Consider the following 16,949-nt stretch of genomic DNA (forward strand, 5'->3'; position numbering starts at 1 on the left):
GCTCATCATGGGGTCTCCACAGAGAGAGGAGATGCATGCAGAGAGGTTCTGGCTCTCCTGTGCTACACACAGAAGGCACAGACACCTACATGGACTCAGGCAGGGGAGCTAAGGTGCCGAGACAGCAGTCACAGGTGGGGCTGGACAAGATGCAGGCTGGCCTGGGGACAAGGCCTGACAGGACCAGCACAGGTTCTCTTGAGCTCCCATGGCCGCTGGCTGCAGAGCTACATTCAGGTCCTGGACAGCAGGATACCCAAACTGAAGCATCAGCCTCAGCCAGATTCTCCCTGCCTCTCCCCAGCAACAAGCAGGGCAAGCCCAGCAGTGGAGGAATATCAGCAGCACTATTTGCAATTTTACTATATATAGATTATATTTTGACTTGATGTTATACCCCACTTTCTTCACAATCTTCCTATTGACTTTTTATCTCTTGTAGAAACTGATGCATACATTGGTGATACATCTGAAAGAATTTTAGCTTGGTCGAGCAGAAGTTCTTCTATTGACTTGCAGGCTTTCTGTGTTGAGAAGGAAAATTTCTTTACAAATATCTTTCACATTATTGTTTTATAAGAGGCATAACTTTTTTTTTGCTTTGTAGAAAGGTAGTAACTTTTAGGCTGTCTTTTTTGACTACTTTGAATGCTCAAAAGAAAAAAAGGTACCAGCAACCACAACCTTCCCTTTCTCATTTCAACTGTAGCTGATACAGTCATTCATAACAACTATTCTGTATCTCATTCTAGCTTCAAAGCAATTGGTATCATCCTTGAGTGGGAGAATCTAAGAAAATGGTTACAGCTAAAAGCACATGCAGAAGTTCATTGAACAGTAATGTCTCTCTATATCTTTAGTGAGTACCTGTCCTTTCAAATAAAGGGATGGACATAAGGGGGACAGACTTCGCAATGGAAATGAAAATAAAGTATTTTTATTTGTAATTAATAGGCAAAATGAATGTTGCCTAAACTTGCCTGTCTTACATCTCTTTCAGGAAAATGGTAAAGTTGGTATAGGAAGGAATACTCAGACACAGGCCCATGATCACCAGGAAAGTTCACAGTGACAAGTCCAAGGTCAAGCTGGGAAATTGGTCTGCAGGCCAGGATAAATAAGGTCCATGGCCAAGTAGAAGCACAGTTGTGACAGCACTGGAGAAGGATACACCTACCAGGTAGCTTAACCAGAGACTAAATGAGTCTCTGGTTATGAGGCTCCTGTGCCCATGTGTGGAAGGTTTGGAGGGAGTTCCCAGGTGAGGCTGATCAGGTTAATTAAGGTCTCAGTGCTCCCAGGGATTTGAGAGCAGGAAATAAATAGTATCGAGAAGGTTACTGTTTCTTAAGTAGCAGGTGATTTAGGACACACTTAGGATGGTTCTGCAGTGGATCCCAAGGTAACCAGGCAGCAAGTACTGCAGAGACTCATGAACATAGAACTGCTAAACTATCTACAAAATAAAAGCTGTTAAATCTCATGAGAATGCTTAGGTAGCTCTTGGATTAATCATAATGCTTTATATCTTTCTCAAACTTCAGTCTGAATCACAGGCCAGAGCCATGAGCCTTTGTTTTAGGCAGTAACTATATGATAGGAGTTATTTTTTATGTTAGCTGAGTGCTCTACCTGCATTTGGAGTTAATATGTGAACACCAACAGGCTATGCCTGTTTCCACAATGATCTTGCTGCTGCCTTGTGCTGCTGACATTTTGTGCCCCTGTAAATTTTGTTTTGATTCCTCTATGCTAAGCCACTTGTTGGCAGAATCTTTAGCTTTTCTTTCCAGTCCTCTGTCTTGGTACTTCCATTATATAACTGTCTTCTAGAACATCTTTCCTGATGCTTTTAATCTATAGCTATTACCTTTTGCATCATTGTGTTATAGGGTTGTAATGATTGAATCTAGTCACACTGCCTGTGCATAATCTATTTAAACTGAAAGAAATATAATCAGAGAGAACATTCATACAGGGAGATTACATGTTTATAATTATTTTCAGTTGACTTTCAAGCTTTCATTTGTTATATGTTTAATTGTTCTTGCATATGGCAATCTTGGAGAAGTTTTCTATTGAGTTTAGCCAAAAAGAGTTAAAAATCTTACGCGTTCTAGGAAGATGCATGATCATCTCCTTATGGAAATTCAGAAATAATTTTTCATCAGTAAGCAATACAAAACTGGCTGAAAGCCCGCAGCTTCTAAGTCTCAATGGTTCTTCATTGTCTTTGCCTTCGCTAGCTTATATAGATCCACTTGTCAACTGCATGTGAGTGTTGCTAATTCGATTTCCTAATATATTTAGATGTAATTTATCACATTTGCAAATTACCACTTAGAGTAAAATGGGATAAGGGTGTAGGCCTGTGGAGCAGAAGTATTAAGTTAGGGGTAGTTGATGGGCCTGGCTTATGTAAACGCACATTCAACATTACATTTTGACTGCAAACTCAAGGTTATATTATTTGAGAGGAGTGTAAGGATATAAAAGGAGAAGCTGTTACAGGAACATGCAAAGCTGTATGGGACCCCAAAACCTCATTCATGTAAGGTATTACAAGTTAGATTTGAGATATGTTATTAGAATCTGAAACATGACTCTTTCACAGGAAGTGTAATATTGAATGCCCCAAAGGGAGAAAGAATGGATCCTGTGGTTACTCCCAAGTGTAATTCTTTTAATCTATTGGAAGTAAAACAGTTGTTCACAGGGATGCAGCTGTGCAAGAGAGCATAAAATATACCTTTCTAAATGAAACCTAGTCTTAATTTTTACAGGCAGTAAAACCATTGATATATTTTAGAAACAAAATAAGTAGCCCATTAAATCTGATCTGGTTTTGATCCTGCCTCTTTCCACAGTACTTGGAAAGATATTTTGGCAGACACAACACTAGGGATGTTTGATACACTGGGATTCATATTCCTCTTTGGCTTGGTTCCAGAAGGCATCTTCATTATTTTTAGCCAAAATACATGCAATTTTAAACAGAAATTTGGAATTGTTTTTTGTATCTAAGCAATGCTAAGATCTCAGGTGAAGCACAATACTCCAGTTCAAAGTGTTTCACAGTCTAACTGCTAGTAATGTTTCTTTCTAGCATCTGCATGTGTTGGATATTTACATGATACACTAGACCTGGGAAATGAATACATAGCATTGTTTGGTTTGAGAATAAATATTTATAAAATATAGTGTAAACAAAAGAGGAGTAACGATCTATTTAAACTCACCCCCAAATCCTTCGGTATTGCCCCAAAAGCTTTTATGTTATATTCTGCATGTTAAAATGGAGTTACCAATAAATATCTTTGCAAAACTACATGTATTCTTAATTTGCTTTGGTCTGAAGTCTCTTATCTGATTCTGTTTCTACCATTTTCTGTTAGGATGGCCTACATTTAGATTTTGCAAAATATCTTACCCCAACTTACCTGTGAGAAAATCTATTCTAATACTTATAATAGCATTCAAGTGGTTTTCAAAACAGAAAAAAACATCCCCTTCCTGCAGGATATACAGTTCTTCTCCCCATAGAACAATATTTAGGACAAGTGTGGTAGTAATTTGTCTGAAACAACTGTGTAAAATGAGATAGACATGCAAGTTACAGCAATTTTGAAATCCTTAAATGCTCCCATTCAAATAAATTGTACAATGAAATGTAAATACTCAGTTCCATTAAAGTTTTTGTTACTCTTGTCAAACTAGTCAGTAATAACAAAATAAGAGGTTATTTCTGGTGGATAATTTAAACAGTACATTATTTTCTTTCTTCTGTTCACAAAATGTTCAGAAAATTCTCACATTACTTTATTGCCTGAATTTGTAAATTTATTTTGAAAATGTTTTCCCTGTGTGAATATTTCATGAACAATTTGTTGTGGATATTCATGATTCAAACTGTAGCATTAGTTCAGTACCTAAGCAGTACAATGCCTAAGTAGTATGGTTTCTGCAATGTATTTTCCACATATTTCCCATTTAGAATATAAACTGTGAATAATCACATTCAAACATATATTTTGGGGCTATCTAACCTTTCACATTTAAATTTATTTTTACACTTTAAAGTAAGCCTTTTTTTTCCTCTCTAATGAATATTAGTATATTTTTTTCCACTTCTTACCCAGCTCTAGTAATTACATTATGCTGACCTAGAGTTTCCCTTCAGTTTCAGTTGAGTACAGCCTTCTCCCTTCACTTCATCTTCCAGACTTTTGAAAAGTTCCTTTAGGCTAGGAGAGATTTGGCGCTGTACACTGCAGAGATCTTCATTCCAGTAAAATCTGTTTATCCCATGAAGTTTTTGGGACAGTTTGATGAAAGGTACCCTAAGAGGTAAGATTTTTCTCCATATACTTCCTAAAGACAACAGTCAACCTCTCTTTAACCTAGAAACCTGTTGTTTAAAATTAGGCATTTATGTATTTATATGGTGAAATAGAAATACTTTTTTGAAAGGCTATAAATTGTCTTCTGGTTCCTTTGAAGTCAGTATCAGTTACATACATATTTAACACTTTCTAAATTAAATGTCAATTCAAGTTGTGATATTTAGGCATTTAGTTCTAGGATGACTGTGTCATTTTTTTCCCCCCTACTTGTAAATTCTACATTTCCTTCATTACAAGGTGCTGTGAGGCTAAAGGAGCTTTCTTTTAAAGTGCTTTGAGATAATCAAGGCAAAGGTACCTACACAAGTGTAAAACAGATTCTGTAAATATTGGCCATGGGCAGATGTCGTTCTATGTACAATAATAAATTTTCAAAGGTTTTAACAAGCTTCGATGAAATCTATGGATTGCTGGTGTCCGGAAACACTTTTGTTCTTGATGGTTATGTGGGAAATACAGAAAATCAGGGAAGGTTTCCACTGAAGACGTGGCTTCCTAGGTGATTGAATTCCTCGTTTCTGTCCAGCACTGCTAATTTAATCTGTTTCTGTGCAATTCAGAAATCCACTTCCCTAGTGTGGGAATCTGACATTAGCAACGTCTTGAAGTTCTCATGGCCATGGTGAAAGAATTATTGCAGAAGGCAGAAGAAAGAATTTGAGATTACTGAGTAACTCAGGGCTTAGTCAATAAGTCATTTTCCATGAGAACGACTGAGCACAGATTGCCCAAAGAGGTTGTGGAGTCACTGTCCTTGAAGATATTTAAAAACAGTCTGGACACAGTCCTGTGCAACCAGGTGTAGGTGATCCTGCTTGAGCAGAGGGATTGGCCCTGGTGGTCCCCAGAGGTCCCTTTCTACCTCAACCATTCCGAGAAGAAGCAATGTGATGAAATAGGGACAGAATCTGGTGGTTGTGCTTCAAACAAAAGGTGTAGTAAAAGCACGATTGGGCGAAAGATTCTTAGAGTTAAGAATGCCTGAAGTAGTCTCAGGATACAGAATAGTGTCCAGGAACTGAAAATTTATTTTCTTCGTGTATAATATGATTTGGAGTTATTCATTATTTCACATTGGGGATTTTGGCAGCAAAAGCATCAGAGAGTAATATCAGCACTGTTATAGAGTAGATAAATTTATTTTTTTTTTTTATCCTTGATCAAAATCCCTTTTTCTTCTAATATTTCAGTTGAGATACTAACTGTCTCTTCTAGCCATTTGGGGGGATTATGTCGGTTTAATGAAAGAACTGTTTATGAATCTCACATATATACAGCAGAGCTGGGCATGTTGCCAAGCTTTTTTTGTTCTCTATACAAATGCATAATTCCACTTCTTTTAGTTGGTTTATTAATTATTCCATGCTGCAGGAGCAATTTCTCTCTGTGATATAGTCTGTAAGTTCAGAAGTTGTGTATTCTTATCCTAGACATGTAGGAACACACCAGTTTTTGCTGATGAGATCCACCTTGTCTTTTTCCAGAGACAGAACCCATCTTACTACAAAGATTCTCCAATATCTGAAAAGGATAAGTTCTGTGAGGAAGAGCAGCCATCTTAAATTCCACTTGAGCAAAACTGAAGTGGCACTATCCAACATATCCATTTTCTCCAGGAAACATTTTCTTTTCCACATAGTCTAAAAGTCTAACCTCTGAGAATTTTCTCACACAACAGTCAATTTTAAAGGACAGAATATTGGCATAATGATTGAATCACAAAATTCACCATAGGTCTGCCATCTGTACCCAGAAGAGGAACTATGGAAGCCACAACAGTAAATTATGCTCTCATAAACAGAGGGAGTTTTTTGTGAGGATGTCCATAACCTTTTTACAAAACCATTTAGTTATATTTACAGAATGATATGGCAGAATGTTTTACTGCCATTTTTGATGGTTAGAATTTTCATTATGAGCCATTCTGTGGCCACACACAGCTTCTCCTCAGATGTTTGTCAAAATCCCTGATTAAATCTCGTGCTCTTTATAAGAGTACTGTAAGGAAGTTAAAACAATAGTCTACAAAGAACTGACATCCAAGAACTGATTCTCTTGGTTCTAGAGATAAATCCATAAGGTTCACTATATCTGTGACTTGGTTATTCAGCACTGGATACCTCTTTTTATCATAGTTTATGCAACATTGTTCCCAAGTTAATGTTCTCCAGCACTGGCTCAAATCCGATTTTGTGCTCCACAGTTCAATACACTTCACTGCTTTTAAGGATTAATTCCACAAGGTAGTAGCTTTCAATATTTGAGGGGTTTTTGGTTGTTGTCGCACTATTGTGATTTCCTTTTTTGCAATTTCACTTCATTTTTATACATAACAGACTTCTCCTGCCTTTTTGTTTCTCTATGTGTAAACCCAAAAAAGTCAGAAATGAGACCTCCAGCCGTTTCCCAGGTCTCTTTAAACAGAGCAATCTCATCCAAATACTGATGTCACTGGGCAGTCTAGTTTGCTGTTTGGGAGAGCAATTCTTACATTTCTTCAGGGAATGAGAAAATATTCCAGACATTTTCATCATGCTCTATGTGAGAGACAAACTGAGGTCAGAGAGACTGAAGCTGGCAGCTGTATTAGCATGTGTCACATTGGTGGTTGTACTATGGGAACTGGTCAACATCATCTGGTGAATAAAGACAAGATACCAAATAAGTCAAATTTACAAAAGAATGCAACTGAAAGATAAAGAGGTATTTAATTAGTTATGTTTAACCTCTTAACTCTGCCATTTCTTTTTTCAGTCCAGTATATTCTGAATAAAGCTTTGCAGTTTTTAATCAATCGATTTTTTATATTGTTTTTGTTTTGAGAGTGTTTCCGTTGACTGAACAGATTATTAAATCAAGAAAATAATTATTGAGATTACAAGAAACAATGCAAAAACTGCAAGTATCAGAAGCAATACAAACAGTGAAAGGTGGAAGAAGAAACCTAAAAGAAAAGCGAAAATTAAAATAACAAGATACGTGTTACTTACCTCTTTGGATCTATATTGTATAACTGATTGTTCTTATGGGTTTTTTTGTAAAATACCAGCCCATCTGAGAGAATTATATCTTCTCTTTTAGTGACTGATGTAATATAAACAAGTCAGTCCACAAAAATCAGTATTTTAAAAACTTAAAGACAGCTCTTGTTTCCACAATTTACATCTTAAAATCTCAACATTTTAACTAAAATCCATGTAGGTTATTTTGCAGTGTTTTACTGACAGTAACTCTTTTTCAAATATCAGCTTATATGGTTATTGATACTTGGCATGATGTTTAGAGAATTCATGTGAATTTTGCTTTTTCATAGTAGAAAATTATAGAACATCAGCTGTTGGAAATTGAAAACACCCAAAAAGTTATTCTCAGGTTATTAACTTGATTGTTCTCACACATTCACTTGCTGTACCTTAATTCTATCCGCTGCACCTATAGCAGGAGGTGTCCAGCAAAGGGCAAATCCACCCTTATTTCATCCTCTGGAAGTTGCATAGTTCAGTGCTCCAAGGAAGGAGAGCTGAAGGCTATATATAGGTACGCACAGGTGCTGAACAGCCAAAAAAAGCTGCTGTATAAATGAATTGGTGAGTCAGCAAAGCAACTGCAGAAGGAAAAACTGGCATAACAGTTGCCAAGACACCACATCTGCAACAGAGAAAGTAGTACAAATTGACTTTGTTAACTTACTGCAGCAAATGTAAGGTAACTGTGGCATGTAGGAAAAATAATGGATGTTCTACATATATAGCAAGTCAAGGCACATGGTGACATGAAACAGAACCACCGGTGGGAGCTCTGAGGACCATGCTGATGGAAAAACCAGGCATCAGGGACAGATTACTAAAGCGCTGCTGTGTGTTCAGGTTGGTTTTGCTGTGAATATGTCTGGTGGAATTCTCTTGAAATTTGCAGAAAAATTATGGCTTGTATCACGTACGAGTATCTGAATGTTAGTATCTGTGTGTGGGAAACCATCCTAAACTCATTAATCCAGACCTAGGATCGAATGAATAATTGGATTTCCTGGAAAGGACGCTTGGTTTAGTTGACTGGAAAGTGGTAAATGATTTCAGATCTGGAACAACTTTTCAGCTGGAGACATTGTCATTTGCATTTGAAAATAATGTAAATAACACTGTACTTTATGAACCAATATGTGATATTATTTCAGTAACTGAAAATCTGGGAAATCTGCCTAAAATCCTCAAGTAAACTACTCCTGCTTAAAATAGACAGGTCTTGTTCCAGTTGCAGAGATTGGAGAGTGATCTATTTTTCCTTGGATGGTTGGTGTAGACTATATGGATAGTAAAAATATTACTTGTTTTTTAGAAAGAAATGATTACTTAATAGTCTGAAGTTTTGAAAAACAGAACTAAGATTCTCCTGTTATTTGGATTCTCTGATTTGATTTACATTGTGTTCATCCTGATTTCGATATAAATCATTAAACTCAAGCATAGAACAAACGTTTTTATTTAAACAAACAATTTAACATTTTGAAGATGTCCTGACTGATGATTTATAAAATGGGCAATGGTTTAATTACATTGTAGCTTTTAAAGAACATAATGGAAACCTTAAGCAAACTCCCCAGAGCATGAGAGAGATACCTAATCCTGAACTTTAAATTTTCAGTCTTGCCCAAGAGAAGGTTGCACAAGGTTGAACAAGTAGCTTTTATTTGCCAATTTATATATGGAAAGAGAAAAATTGGGGTCAAGGCAGGCATGGGGTGGGGAGGTGGTGTGCAACAGAGGGAGAACATAGTAAAAAGAAGGTTCTGGAAAAAGGGACACGGATATAGGAACAAGCTGAGCATCCCTGGACTAGAAGTTCATGGATGTGGATGTGCGGATGAATTATCTGGGTTGCAGATTAACGATGCTGAGGATGCAGAGACATTACTTCAGACTTTGTGAGGGGCTAGCTCAGTTCTATGGAGTCTGTTAGCTTTGATGCAATGTGATGCAGAGCTGTGGAGTGGCCAACTCAACAGGGTGAGCACTTTTAGTCCACACTAAAAAACCCAGGTAGACCTCAGATAGCAATTATCTGAGCTACTCTATGTAAATCCTCTCAGGATTATGCCATGCTCCTTAATATCTCCTGCCATACCTAGAACACCTAGCTTGTTCTAAGTATCTGCCTCTGTGGCTAAAGACTGTGTACTCAGTTAATTTGTTAGCTGTGAGTCACTGTCTTGGAGGAAAAATATCTCCCTATCTTAGAGAACTTGGTCATTTTTGTTTTAAATAACTGCTAAGTACTGTTTAGTAATTTTATGGCAAAGACTGGGATTAAATCTGTTTCTCCAGCATGCAAGTTTATTGCTGTGGTGGTGCAACACACCCCACCCCTCTCCTCAGGCCACACTGTGATCTCAGAAATGCCCATTAGGCCTCGGCCTTGATGTATAGCACCTAGGCTAAGGTACTCTCGAGCTTATCAGAAATGCTGTCTGTTCCCAGGAACTTGGTAGCTGTCTAATGAGCTCCCATTTTTTAATGAACAGCCCTGGAAACCTAATTTTCTTGCCTGAATAACCATCCAAGTGGAGTAACATTTTTGTTGTCAAACTTTCAAAGTAAGTTACTGGCCTGAATTGCTGTCAGGATGGAAAATTACTATGACTGAAGAAAATTTTCTTGTGACCCTCCAAACAGCAGCCCTAAGTGAGACTCTTTGAGCTCTCCTGGACTGCAGTGAGCTGTGACCAGCAATCTCCCTCTCAGTGGCACACCTCTCAGAGCCAGAGAACTCTTAAGTTTTCTATACTTGGAGGCCTGCCACTGAATGCCCATGATGGAGCCTGGACTGGCCACTCCTCAAGGCTCAACCCTTGGCCCCTGGAGAAGACGCAAAGGCACCCAATGCGAGCACTTCACTGAATTCAAGGGGAATTTTTCACACATATATACCTTGTAGATACTCCTCTAGGTCTGTGTGTGTGCAAGTAGCAAATATACTATGAATGTTGCTCTCTTAGGTCCTTAAGTACTTCAGATTTGTAAGTAACTTGGGCCTGTGAGTTACTGTTGTGCTATAGTAAATCCTATATGAATCTTGCTAAATTGTTTAAACTGAGCTATTGATTAAGTGCTGTTAAGTTTAAATGCTGTTAAAACCTTTTGGCCTAAATCATTGGTCAACTCCAAGGATAAGTTTGGTAAGGGAGTCCAGACTAAACTCTGTGACTCAATGGAAGATTCCTTTTTATCCTTAAGCTTTTCTATCCTTACCCCTTTTTACACCTAGTCTCCACATAGATAATTTTTTGTTGATTTTAGTTTTAGATTGATTTTAGACTTTAGTACAATTTTTCTCTGTGTGCTTTATCCATCTAGTAAGCAGTAGAACAAACCTTGCCAATTAACTTTGTCATGCTTTCACTTTAATATTACTTTTGCTAATAACTGCTTTTGCCAATGCTGTTGTCAGTGATTCTTTGAATGACCTAAAACAATCATTTTTGACAACTGCACAAATCATGAGATTATCTTTTTTTCAGCCTCCTATTTCCACCACTATCTGCCTGCCATTTTCTCTACCAAGTGTCACACAGTGCCCCACATGCAGTCGTCCCTTCACTGCACAACCATAGTCTATCTCAAGAGAGAAGGGGGTGGGAACAAAAGGTATATGAGCTGAAGCTTATTATGTCATTTATAATGCCACTTTATATTGGGTGTAGGTGGCGAGGTTTTGGTAGCAGGGCAGAGGGAGGCTGCAGGGCTGGGCTCTGTGGGAAGAGGTCAGGGTCTGGCCCATGCTGGACACAGACAGCCACAGAGAACTGCACCACAGACATACTGCAGGGCACAGCTGAGCCAGGCAGCCAAGCTGGTGGCACCACCAAGGAAATGTATTTAAGAAAGGGTATAAAACATTAAATGAAGAGAGGAGAAGGGAACAAAAAGAGTAAGAAACAAGAGAGGGGACACCAAGGTCAGAGGAGGAAGACGTGCTCCATGGCAGAGAAGGATAGTCGCTGCTGTCCATGACGGACCCACACTATAGCAGATGGATATTCTTGAAGGAACTGCAGGCTGTGGAGATCACATGTTCACTTTTAACTAATAAGAAAAATATGGCACAGCTTTGTTTCAGTGCCAGGTAACAGATTATGGAGAAACTCATACATTCTTAAGGTTGAGCTTTTCAGAGCTTAACAAGGATACTTTTAGACTTATTTCAGTCACTTAGGAACTCTACCCCATGTTAACACTACAGTGGTAGTTTTGCTACGATTCCAGTTTTTTTTTTTTTGACTGCAGGTTCAAGGCTGCAGTGTCTAAAGACTGTATCACAAAAATAAAAATCTGGAAATAAAATTTCCATGCTAGTTTCTAACTATTTTAACCTCAAATACTTTAAAAACTAAAGTTTGCCAGCCACAAGCTGTTGTTGCTGCTGTTCATGAAATCAGGTATTTTGAGAAGCAAACTTTTCAAAATAAAACAAATTTGAAGATGAAGGTTACTTAACCTTACCTTTAGTTCACAGGAAGAAAATTTTTTTCTGTCTATCCAAAATATTTAATTATTTCTGTTATTGAGGTGATGTTGTGTTAAATATAGTTTAGAGAACCCTGCCAAAAAAAATCAAGAAGAATCAGAAAATGATCTGAAACTGAACTCTCTAAATGAGAAACAAATCAATCTGTTTGATTCCAAAAGTAAGTCAGAACTTGGATGGAATCAGCAATAAATCTATTCATCTACAGTGCTGTTGTGCAGGCTAGGGAAAAGGATACCTCAGGAGCCATTACTTTTAGGTGAAAAGAAAGGTAGAAATTTTCTTAGTCTGTAAAAGCAGGAGTGTGCTCACGCTATCTCATCTACTTTGCTCTTAGAACTGAGATGTAGAATGATCACATCTGAAGCACATCCCCTTCCTTATATTTGAACTCTTTATTTTTCTTTCCAGTAATAAATCCCTAAAGCATGTAGTTCAGAGCAACGGGTTTATATGCAGGAAGAATACAGGGTAGAAGTTTAAATAAACTAATTTTTGATCAGATTTGCAGACTTTGCATAATAAGTTAATAGCACATTTTGCTGTACTGCAAATAATCTCAGAGGAAAGACAGAGTCTAAAAAAAGGCTATTTTGAGCCCAAGTGAGGGCGGTATAAACAAAGGAACAGTCGCGATGGAGTTTGTCATATTTACCACAGTGTGATTCTGGATGGGGAAGTTTCCAAAGAGTAGTCACAAAGCTTAAAATTACATAAAGGATAAACCCCTGCAGATGGCAGCAGAGCTTTAAACTTCATCACTACAAGCACAGTGCTTGGTATAGTCGGAGGGAGAGCCCCCTAATGAAGACATTGATTTCCATAGACTATTACAGTGACATGTTTTGCTAGTAGTCAGCATGTTACTGATGCCTTTTTGTTTGGTTGTTTTTTTCAGCTTAAAGGGGAAAGTTTTAATAATTGTGAAGTAGCAGAAGGATGTTTCTGAGCCTTGTGGAATCCCTCCAAGTTCTCAATGCAGACATCTCCTAAGCCTCTTTCAAATAATGCAGGTGGGTTGGGTTTTTTCCAAATATTTTGCATCCTTTAGGTTTGCAGCAAGAATTTGACCTAGATGACTTGAGTCACATAACACATTAGTACTTCTATAATAGCCAGTTCAGTTGTAGGAAAATTTAAGTGACTGTTAAAAAAATCCTTCAGGTGGTAAATACCTAGTTCTAAAGATATAACATCAGAAACAGAATAAACAGGTGTATTCAAATACCTGAAAGGATATACCTGCTGATATACTTGGATATGAAATACTATTTCTTTTACTTTTACTAGCTCTGTTGTCCTAATGTGATTTCTTGAGCCTGTCATGCTGCATAGGCTCAGGCACTTTCTTCCTTGCTCTAATGTCTTTACCTCTTTTTTTCTACTTTTCTCACCAATGTTAATCCGTCTTGTAGTTTATATCACCTGTCTTTACACCTCCATCTTTACACCTCCATCTTTGGAATTTCTAACATTCAGATTTAATAAGATAGAAACAACCCAGGAGGGTTATGATCAAATAGATCCTAGGGCAGGATCTTTAAAATGTCTTTATTTTGTAGTAGTCCCTTTACACTTAAGGAATAACTTAGTACCCGTTATGTTTTTGCTGCATTTAAATATTTTAGCTCTTCTTCCTCTGTCTTCAAGGAAGAAGCTACTGTTTTCACTGGCATTTCTTTACCTCTGTGCTTACATTGTAATTTATTTAGGACAATGACAGTGTCTTCAATATTTTATGTACAAGGTGTCTGCATATACTGCTTGATTGAATGACTGATTGTTAGCAAATGAATGTCTATTTTGACACGGTTTCTTGTCTGGATTAATCAAAAAGATGAAGTATGAAATAGTTTACTGGTAGGCTAAGTAAGCATAGTGTATGAAGATTGAATATGTTTTTGTTACCAAAGCATAGATGTCTCAACAGCAATTTTGAAGTGCATGGATGGGACAGCTCTGTTGGGTTGTTCAAAAGATTTATTTCTTCAAGACAGTAAACTTTTGCCCTCTGCTAAAATCTGCTCAGTGTATAGCTAAATACCTTCAAACCTAATCTGGTCCTGGGCTTTTTGTTAGTATTCCACTTCCTGTCCTCTAATTTTGTATAGTGTTACTGAATGCTAAAGATTCTTGTGTTTTAACAGTAGGGAAAATTGATCTCTGTAAAGGCTTTGAAATGCTTCTAGATGAAAGATGTTATGTAAATTGTCACCAGTTTTACTATTTCATATACTGTGAACTGATGAAAGACAGAAAGGGAATGACAGTTACCTCTTAATATAATATAAAACTTGCCTTAGGTAGGACCACTCTGTTTCCTGAACACTTCATTCAGTCCCGGTGGAAAACCAATGGTGGCATCTGCTGTTTTCATAACAACTCAAAGAAGATGCCGTGTCTCTGACTGGCTGGCTATCCCCAATGGCAAAACAGCAAAGAAATAATGTGAGAAACAGCTCTGCTGAAAATAACTTCAGTTATCATCACTGAAGCACGTGGATTCATTCCTACTATAGGTCTGTTTCCCCTACAGCAAATCCCTTCTCCCATAGCAGTGGATTTTGCTGCCATGACTCTCTTGGGCATTTCAAGTTTCTTTTTTTTTTTTTTTTACTGCTTAAGGAGCATAGGAGGACATGATAAAGGGGAAGGGAGAAGCTGTTAAAAGTAATATGGCATTATGTGACAAAAAGAATAAAAAAGTAGCTCAGCTTCTTACATTTACTGGAATCCTATAATTCAGACACTTATGAAAATTGTTTCCAGTTTGTTTCTGTTCACATCAGTGAGAGAGAATGAGGGGGAGAGAATATAACAGCACTGTATCATAGCCACTTTGTTGGAAATTCCACAGTAAGAATAGTAAGGGAGAAATGAACAAAAGCACAGGTAACAATAACTGTGACTGAAAATCTGCACAGGGCTAGCAGTGTGGCCCAACAGAAGGCATCCCTAGCACCTCTGAGAGCAGCTAACCTGTGGGTAAACCTGAATACTCACCCACTTATCAGTCGATTAATAAAAAATTAGATGAACTGTAAAATTTGAGACCCCTGCAAAATAAAAACATACTATGGCCAAGAAATCAAACAACAGCTGCCCGAAATGGTAACTGATCACAGTTTATAGCAGAAGTAAAAACCCTTTTCAACTGACAAGGTGAAATATTAGACAAAAAGTCTAGTTAGACCAGGTAGTTCTACAATGTGGAGTTGAGTAGACCAGTATGGAGTAACAAAAAAATTTATGATGTATCAAGGCAACAACAGAAGCCTTTCAAGAGGAAGCAGAATTAGCTTCCACTGTCTATGAACAAAGTGTTTCAACTAATCTTGAGGAAATTAAACATCTTGCAAGCATACCCAGTAGCAATGCAAGACCTGAAAATGTTAATTTGAAACTACCTGTCAGTTTGGGCAAGAGTAATTAAACACAGAAAGATCTGAGACAGCTCTGAAAAGCCTTAGCAGTCAAATTTTGCAGCCAGGTGTTTGTGTGTAGATCTATGTTTTTATATATATAAGTGTGCATATGTATATGTATAAATATATATATATATTTGTGTGTATATACTTACACAAAAAATATAGACAGATTTTATCCTCACTGGATAATTTTTAGAATAACTGGGAGAAGCCTCAAGAGGCATCACACTCAAAGCTGAGATCAAGAAATGAAGAAGCAGAACAGGAGTATAATATCAAGGTGTAGATTTTTGTCTGTCACTTTCAAAATTATGGAAAGATGACATACGCTTGGATTATTGCTACGGCCACTTCTAGAATTGTTAAGAGGAGTAGAATTGTTATAGTTAGAAGAGACACGGTGGGTATAATGGGAAGGAGGACGGTAGTGGCTGTTGAAATGAGTTGGATGAGTAGGTGTCCAGCTGTGAGGTTGGCTGTGAGGCGAACTCCTAAGGCTAACTCCCAGATTGCAGTGGTGGCAGATTCAAACAGGTGCACCAACACAGAAGCACAAATCAACATGTACAACAACAGATATTTTGAAAATTATTTGTGGGCAGGGAAACAGCACTATGAGTAGATTGGTGGCTTGGGGATTCATTTAAATGACCAAATATTTAGAATTTTGTGGGGGGGAACTGTGTGGAAAACTATTATTTTTTTTGTGAGGTAGTCAAGGAACTAATTTCACAACCAGGGGATAGGCTGCCTAAATAATAAGAAATATAATCCACTGAAAAACGGGTTTTCAGTGTACATTTCCAAACCAAGAGACACAGGCGACCCTGATGGTGGCCATATGGAATACTACAAAAGCTCTAATGTAAATACTGTTAAAAGGAATGCTGTGTCCAGTGGATGGTTACACTTTCTGAAAGGGCGCATGGTTACTCATTAAGGGCATATGGCTTCACATCAAATACAGATATAAAGAAATTAATGGACCATTGGCCTGATGTGCACTTCTCAAAGCTCATGAGTTTGTGTTTCCAGAGTTTTGATGAATTCAATTCTGAAGTAGAAGCAGCCAGATCCTAAAAAGAACCTGTACCCAAATACTGCCCAAGTTCGGTAACATTCACATTCAGAGAACTGATATAGACCCAAACTCCTATTTTGAAAACTGTTGTCTGTTGAATGGAGGAGAGCAAGATTTGTCTGAACCACATATTTGAAATGCTGCTCTGGTACCACACTGAGCACTTGCATAGCTTACATCTTCCTTGACTTGTATTGGCATCATTAGAATACTTAAATATTTAATGGAAAGGACATATTATGCCACACTTTTTGATGAAAAAAAGCATTAGCATCGAAGGAAAAGTGGACAGGCTGAAAAACAATTTAAATAAAATTAATGACTGTGAGCAGAAATAAATGTTGAAAAAAGTATTCATCATGTCAAAGTGATACCAGGTTAAATTGGAAACTATTTAAAAGATATCTGGTGGAAGGAAAACTGCTGCAGGTCTTGGAATGCCAAACCTGGCAGAGAAATGAGCTGGTACTGAGGATCCCTCAGGAAGAAGGCACTTAATAATTGGGGAACTGACGC

At 37.6% G+C, this 16,949-nt stretch overlaps 1 long non-coding RNA gene across 1 annotated transcript; it reads right to left on the reverse strand.

Annotated features, from left to right (window-relative positions):
• Window positions 1–512: 512 nt before the first annotated feature.
• LOC108641339 lies at window positions 513–15,856 on the reverse strand. The gene is made up of 3 exons (XR_001921904.2): window positions 15,704–15,856; window positions 2,750–2,753; window positions 513–524 (listed from the first exon to the last, which is right to left on the reverse strand). It is a non-coding gene; the product is annotated as an uncharacterized LOC108641339 (long non-coding RNA).
• Window positions 15,857–16,949: the final 1,093 nt, after the last annotated feature.

This window comes from Manacus vitellinus, unplaced genomic scaffold, assembly GCF_001715985.3.
Source record: "Manacus vitellinus isolate BGI_N305 unplaced genomic scaffold, ASM171598v3 scaffold_6_pilon, whole genome shotgun sequence".
Lineage (NCBI taxonomy): Eukaryota > Metazoa > Chordata > Aves > Passeriformes > Pipridae > Manacus > Manacus vitellinus.